Raw genomic sequence first — 8,428 nt, forward strand, 5'->3', positions numbered from 1 at the left:
CATTGGATGAGTTCATTGTCATGTATCTGTCCAAGCAGAATTCCAGTGATATTGTCAAAGACACGAAACAATGCAAGTAAAATTTGCCTTGCTGACACAGTACTTGGTGTTAAGTGCAGGTTCTGTGGAATGGCAAACTTATTTAAATGCAAAAAATACAATAATTTTTGATTATGTGACAATTCTTTTTTTAGGGCTTACATGACAGTCACACTTACTCACAAGCTAGCTTTCTTTCAACAAATTCATTCAATGTTGGCTGGAAAAGAATGGCAGGTCAGTGCCAGACCTTCTCCTCTACTTTTCTAGTTCTTTGCAGGTCTTGGTCATTGGACAGAACTGATGGCCAAAGCAAGAGAGCTGTACCCTGGCATTAACCATTTAACTTTCAGAGAATTCAGAAAAGCCAGGAGATAGATCTTAAACTGCTGAACAGAATTGGACCTTTTCAAACTGCAATTCAGACCTGACAGGGACTCATCTATGTTGAGTCGACAACAGAGTTAACCCAAAGTGAGAAAGCTCCTTAATTAGATGCTTCTATACAAATATCTTAAATTGGATAGGGTGAACAAAGGCCAACATATAGGTTACCATTTCAGAACCTAGTCTGGCTTCCAGAAACTCAGAAGCCAGCTTTTCAATATGCATGTGAAAAGCAGAGGTAATATTACCAATCACTGTAAAACAATCAGTTTCCCAATGTAATGGGGTTAAGATACATCATTAAGATACACCTTTAGTATCTTACTGCTATTGTGTTGTGCTATAAGTAAAAAGCAGTAAAAGGAGACAGGGAAATATATTCAGACATAGTTTCATCCAGGACACTTAAATGATGACAGTATTGTCTGCACTCATGGATGGAGGAATGAGGCAGATGCCAAAGAAAAAAAAATTCTGTCCCCAACATCTTTCCAAAAGTTTTTTGGAAGTAAACATACAATAAGACAAGCAGAGTCTGTAAAAATGTTGGATGCAGATTTGAGGGGTAGAATAATGGAAATGGAGATTTCTGGAACACAAAAAAGATCATTCTTGAGTAAGAAGAGTGAGTGGATCCTGGCAGCAACACAGGGTTTGCTTTGTAGAGAAGTGACAAAAACAAGACCAAAGAGACAAGTTAAAACTGACAGTGCAGAAAATTTATCTGCAGAAAGAAGCTAAAGGCAAAAGATGGCCAAGTAAAGTAACCCCATAAAATTCCCTAACATGAGCATTCTCAAGCTGAAAATTTATTTTCTCTTTATTTTACAAGATGTAAACTGATCTTTCAGTTAGAAAGCACATTAAGCAAGTTCTTTCTAAAAAGACTAGTTTCCTTATTAAAATTGCAGAGGGTTTCACAGTCCCCGTGAGTGGTTATTGGGATTTTGTGCTCTTGCCCTCAAGTAAGGGCCAAAATCTCTGTTAATTACCAAGCAGATTCTGAAATATGCATACAGTCCTGTGCAAAGTAATCACAGATTGTGCTGCTCACTGTATCTAAAAACTAAAATGCAGATGTTGAGAAATTATAAACTAACTACAGTGGTCTGGAGTTAAATATTTATGTTAGTGAAGACTGGCCTAGCTCTTGAGTTCCTAGAAGATCAGAGTTAACTTTCAGCTTGTGACTCAGTTGTAAAACAAGGCCATTTTCTATTCTCAAGCCAGAAGACAGCTCCAGGAAACAACTCGGGAAGACATTATGCTTAAAACGGGAGATTTTCTTCACTGAGTTTGAGGACCAAAGTTTTCAGATGATTCTGTGTAGGTCTCTATTATTTACTATTTCACCAATGAAAAGAGCAGGCGAGAAATAACAAAGACAACCCTGAACATCAAACTAAAGTGTCAAAGCAGATAAGAATTTCTGTCCCCCATTCCAATTATGGCATAATTTCATGACATTGCTGCATCTTTTGTACTCAAAAGTAGTCCTATAGTTGTGTGAAATTAAAGTATTATTTTAATCAGAAAAGCTGAAGTTTGTGTAACACAGCAGGTGTAGAACAGGAATTAGTATAATGAGTGAATGTATAATGTTTGATATAAAACCCTCTCATATTTACTCATTCCTGGACAATCAAGGAAAGTATATCTGAGCTTCTTATTAACAGAAAAGAGAGGTTATTAGACTTTGCTGAAAACAGCACAGATATGCAAAGCTATACCAACTTTTAACCTTCTTTATAGAAACTAATTGTTCAATATTCTTTATGTTTAGGCAAGTTTAGGCCAAAGACCTAGAAGGCTAGAAGCCAAGTGTTCAACCTGTTAGACTGCAAATGTCTTAAGACTCCATTTGGAAATATGTGTAGCCAACAGAACTCAAGAAAAGTAACTCACATAATCACGAGGCAAGTTTTACACAAGGTTCCTTTTTCCTATGGGTCTGGTGCTAGTTAGGGGCTAGTTTGAAAGTCATAGATTCTGGGTCTAGAACAGATGTTGCAAATGCTAACATTTGTGCTCATGTTCATTATTTAATTTCAGTCAGAGGTATCTCCAAATTCTCTTTTATTTTCTAAGTCTTATAGAAAGATAAATCAGGAGTTATTTTCAAACCAGAATTTGGTTTTTTTCAGGATGAAGTCTATCTACTTCTTAATAAATAGTTTGCCATTTTAAATTAAATTCATACAGTTTTAGAATGTTTGTATTTGAGTATTTTAGGGTTTAAACATGCAAAAAGAAAACAGAGGAAAATTATGTTTTAGGTTTTGCAAATCACAAACAACATCAGCTTCCTTTATTTCTTTTATTTATAACTTGTTCATAAAAACTGGTTGCATCCAAAAGATTTCTCCAGGCACACTTTTTTGGGAAATACTTGTGATGAGTTTGCCATTGAATGACCTCACTCTCAGAATTATGTTTGTAATGAGTAATAACAACAATGAAGATGTAATCAAAAAATAAAATCCCCCAAAGAACTGGAGCCTGTTCTCAGCTCACAGCATATGTAAACACTGGAAATAAATGTAGCATTGCAATATCCTATAGTAGTGCTGGCAAAAATGGAACAGGGTAACTTTTTCTCCATATAGAACACCGTGAAATTGTGAGAGGACAATTGTGCTTTACATTCTTTTTCTCCTCCTGCAGCACTGGAAATGCTGGGCTAGCATCTAATCCTTTAGGCTGTAGCCAGTGTCCCTTGTCCATTTCAAGAGTAACACAAGCTCTCTTCAAACGTGTGTGTGGAGGCTGCAAGTCAAAGACACTGACAAAAGCCAAGTCTCCTATCTGTCCTGTGTTAAACACTAGTCTTTCTCCCTTTATTTGGCTTTATGTGGAGTTCAGAGTTGCTGCAAGGGATTGTAATTTTTTCCTCCGTTCTCATTTCATAGCATATGTGTTCTCTGCATAAAGACCTAGCTATCAAGGCTCTAGAAATCTATGAACATTTATAACATCTAGCTCTGGAAGCCTATATATTTTGCCTAGAATGATATTATCACCATAGCTTGCTCAAGCTATCTGTTTTCTAAGGGATGTTCATGAAGGAGCAACAGGACTGGGGGAAACTCCTGCACTCTTTTTTTCATGCAGTTAGTGGCAGCAGTTCCAGTTTTTGAAAAGTCGGCCAAGCTAGTTTATTGCAAGCTCATGGGCACCAGTGAGCTGGAGATCACTGAGGTGCTAAGAAAACTTACTCATGCACTTAGCCCTGGAAAAGATGTTAACAACTGTTCTGGGTGGGAATGCAATCCAGGTTTAGGAGTTCATTTTCCTGGCATCCTCACTCAAGAGTGTCTTGGCAAGGTTGACAGATTTCATAAAGGAGAAAAATAACAGTGAAGTCAGCTTAGAATGTGTCTCCAGGAAGACTAAAGAGTACTTGAGAGAGATTTAGCCTCATCAAACTCCTGGCAGTGGAAATCAGACAGGAGAAATGCAGCAGTCTGTTCATCTGATGACTGTGGCTATCCCAGCCCACGATTATCCCAGTATTTCAAGAACCTGATGGACTGAATTCACATGGACACAGATGTGGAGATAAGTAGGCAGGGCTGGTGGACATCAGAGTCCCACAGAAGCTTTCACTGTGTGTAGAAGGTGGTATATTTCCCCCCTCTTTTGCTGCCCACTGGGTGAAATTCTTTTTTTATATCCTGTGGTCATACCAGTCCCTTCAGTTTAAAAAAACTTAAAAAAATAAATTCATAAAGACACAGCCCAGAGTCTGTATTTGTAGCTTAGCATTTCCCTCTTTCTATTTGCTCAATTTCTGTGAGCACAGCCTAGTGTTAGTGGGTTATCCTTTATTTCTCAAGTGCTTGCAGTGGTCAAGATTCGGCAAAAGTTGAACTCCCCGTAGTATGCTCAAGGCTATAGTTTATCTGCAATTAGTCTGCATGTAAGAGAATCACACCTAATTTCAGATGACCTTAAGAAAGCCCAAACTGTATGTGCATGTTCTCTCTTGTCTTATTTTTTTTTTTTCTTCAGACAGTCCCAGGGTGCCATAAACTGTGAGCCACTTTTTGGGGATTAATGTTGCCAAGAGAGTTTCTGTGACCACAGCGCTATATGCATCCACTTGAACTGAGAAAGGATGTGTGTGCTGGACACTAATAGAGTTTTCATCTTGGTTTTGCATTTATCTATTCTCTCTACCCAGTGTTCTCTGGAGAGGTCATGACGTCCAATAGTCCCTCATGTCTTGTTATTTTACATGACCCACAAAGGCAAACCACTTTCTTGTGTTTTGTTATATATACAGTGAGGTGGGAGCTGTTGCAGATTTGTACAGGGAAGACCATCCAAGGAGAAAGATGGCTCTGAACCAGATTCCAGAGAAAGGAAGAATGGTGAGACATTCTTGGATGAAGATGATAGTTTAAGAAGGGAAGGAGTTACACCTTCCAGGCTGGTTGTAACAAGGGTTTTCAATGGAAATGGAACCTAAGATTGTCTCTGAATGCTATATGTTGACCAAGAGCTTCTTGATAGACATAATGGCCTCTTCAAGAGTGAGTAGGATATCCTTTGCAAGGCTGTTGTGACCTGCTGACACAGAACTGAAAAGGCGCGGGCTGTTCTACAGTTGACACTGGTCACTGCACAACTCAGGAAAGAAAGGACCTGTCGGTGAAGCCAGCAAGGTGTGGAGAGTCAGACAACTTGGCACTGGGTCAGCCAGGGCTTCCAGATGTCCAGTATTTCTGCTGCTTGCTTAGCAGAGTGACACAGTACACAGTGCACAGGCCCATGGAAATCTCCCTTCCTGGGACCCAGACCACGAACTCCACCTCTCTTTAATGTGAGAGCCTACCCCTCTCTCCTTGTCAGGGATATCCTGTTCCTTTTACTGCACCCTTCTCACACAAACCATGGTTTCTTATATGTGAAGACAGAGCAAAAGAAATATCAGCCCTCTGGAGTGGCAAGGGACTATGGGGAGTACAAAGAGGAGGACTTGCCAAGCAGATTGGAAGGATTTCCCTCCAAATGAGAGGGAGGCTGAACTGAAAGACCAAGTTAGGTGTATGCCAGCATTTTTTAAAAAGCTTCTTCATCCCCCCTCAAACTCCACTGACAGTCTTTTAAATTAGGATTCACCTCTAAATTAAGATGATCTCCTTCAGTTCAAGCCTCACAAAGTGAGAGAGATGATGAATTTAAAGACCATGTCTGCTCATTCCTTCACATAAGAAAAGAGATTTTCAACACTCTCAAGGAATGCCACTGTGACTGCACAGCATAGTTGGTTTTAAGAGAAACACAGAAATACTGTCCCTCTGCTAATTTGTCACAAAGCAACTACTGTTTCATTCAACCCAATCAATTATGATGGCAAAACATTTGCTTTACACAAATACATGAATGATTTCCAGGGATAAGGCATTTCTTATGAAGAAGATGAGAGAGTAGGGAGGAATAAACCAATTAGCATTAGAGAGAGGAAAGAGATTTTTTCAGTGTGAGACCAGAATTCATTAAAGCAACCGTAGGAGCCCATAGAGTGGCTCAGTGTGGGTGCATGAAGTGAGAACGCAGATTATGGTAGAGAGATGTCTGCCATCATCCTTCACTGACCTCACTGAATACTTGTGCTTCAGAGCAATGTGTAATAACTGTGTAATGGACTAACCTGGAATAAACTGACCCCGAGAGAAGCTTACACCTAGCCTCCTGCTCAATTAGTGAGTGAGTTTTGCTCTAGAGCTTTAGGGTTTATAAGACACATTTGTTTTTCTTGCCTAATAATGATGGATCTTGTAATTATCCCTGTGCCGTCTGATGCTTTGATAGAGCTCATTATGCTCTTAATCTCAGTGATACACAGCACTAGCCCAGACACTGGACAGTGTTCCATGTAAGGTTGCATGCTCTGATGTTTTACTAAAAGCTGAATTCCTCTTCCCCAAATCCATCCAAAATATTATCTTAAAGGAACAAAGCCTGCAATAGACCATTTTCTCCAGCCCTGTGCATAGCCCTGAAACCTCCCCTAAGCCTCACTCCTTCCCAAGGGTGCAGGTGCCCCTCATCCCCTGGCATAGGCTATGGGTTCCCCCATTTTTCCTGGGGACCTTTGATGTGTCTTGCAGCCTGGCTGTGCCCCATGGCACTGTGCACCTGGCCAGTACCAGGAATGCAGACAAGTGAGGCAGGGCCAGCTGGCTGCCCTCTCCAGAAAGCCTACCAGGACCACAGCACATTGTGTGAATTTGGAAAGAATTGCTTCAGCCTTCATATCTGAGAAAAGAAACAAAACCAACAAGAGCAAATAACAGCAGTGACTAGAAAGGAAGTTACTAATAAAGTACTGCCTTCCACCATGTAAAATTCTGTTTCATCACTGTGTCATTCTTCATCTCCATTGAAAAAAAAATACCAAAACATTTTTTTTTCTTAGGGAAAAGTTAAATAGACAATTTATTTTCTGCATTCTTTACAATCTTCGTAATTTTGGCTTGTGTTCTTGCATTGTGGGCTACTTTGTAACCTGTGTCATGGCCTTCTGCTGCTTTTTGCTGTGCATTTTTTTTCAGTGCATGTTGGCAAGTGTTATCCACCCAGTCTGCAGACAACCTGCTGATCACATGGAACTGCTCTGATACCTTACTCCCAGCTGCTTGATCATATTAAAGAGCAAAAGGTACATTTCCAGATACTTATTGCCTGTGTAAGGAAATGCTGTAAGCTGTGGCAAGGATCCTGTCAGCTCAAGAACAGAAAAAAACTGATCAACAGTATATGCTATTTGAACACAATCTGCCATATTTTTTATGAAAAAATGTCATTCAACCTGTTATATCAATTAAAACTGCAAGTGAAAAAGGAAAAGTAGGATAATGTTTCTTTTTGTTTTCATTAAATGTTTATTAATCTAGATAGGGCTTTTTGAGGGTTCTCAGTGTTTATTTGCTAGGAAATTACTAGGAGTATTTTAAAAGCATTTTAGAGCCATCAAGGATATTTAGGAAGAGTTATGAAATACTTTGAGATTGTGAATTCTTTAATTGCTGTTTCACCATAAAAAATTCTTCACCCCATAAAATTGAAGATAGTGTCACACATGCTGCTGCATGGGCGCAACCTCCTGTTGAAACTTGGGTTACAGAATCAAGACCTTAATATGGCATGAAGGAGAGGGAAATATTAAGAGACATATTTTTGGTGCAGCCAGATAATTTCTATAATTTTGGCAGCATCTCAAATATTTAATACAATATGTCCAAGACAGTGTGATCAGTTGAGAAGCAATGATTTTATTTTTCCTTGGAGCTGGCACTTAAGTTTTTTAGGTCTGCAGTCTTAGTGATCCATTTGCTCATTAAGGGATGAAAATGTTAAAAATGTCTTGCAGGCTACCAACACGTTCTTATCTTACCAAAACCAAGTACAAACTCATAAAATCTGCTTGCATTTCTAATTCTGATTCTAGTCAAGCTATTGTCAGAAAAAAAAAAAAAGGCATCATCTTCACTCCTTTTTCTATTCATAGATTAATTGTTAACTTCAGTTCCTTTTTTTTTTTGTTTGTTTTTTTGTTTTACATTATTCCACACTACACTGCTCTAAAACTAGTTTCAATTTTAGTACATACTATATATTTTGCTGCCATATCCTGGGAACAATCAATGATCTTTCTTAATAATGTATCACTTTACTGAATGTTACACGTAATTAAAAAAAAAAAAAAAAGAATGCATGCTGTATTTATATTCGGCAGTAAAAATCCCTGCTCAAATAATACTGCTATCAACACAATCATATAGACAGCCACTGTTATTCATGGTCATGTATGGACAAAACAACAAATGTTAGGATTCAAGGGAACAGACATTTTAGTAATATAATCAAAAAGTGAAACCTGCACTTTCTTTTCTAGCTGATAGATTCCTACTCACAGTATTTTATACTGCTTTGGATGCAATCTGTTCTGGTGCTGTATCTCACTGATTTCAGCTGAATATGATCAATCTGAAGC

This window comes from Erithacus rubecula (assembly GCF_903797595.1).
Source record: "Erithacus rubecula genome assembly, chromosome: Z".
NCBI classification, from domain to species: domain Eukaryota; kingdom Metazoa; phylum Chordata; class Aves; order Passeriformes; family Muscicapidae; genus Erithacus; species Erithacus rubecula.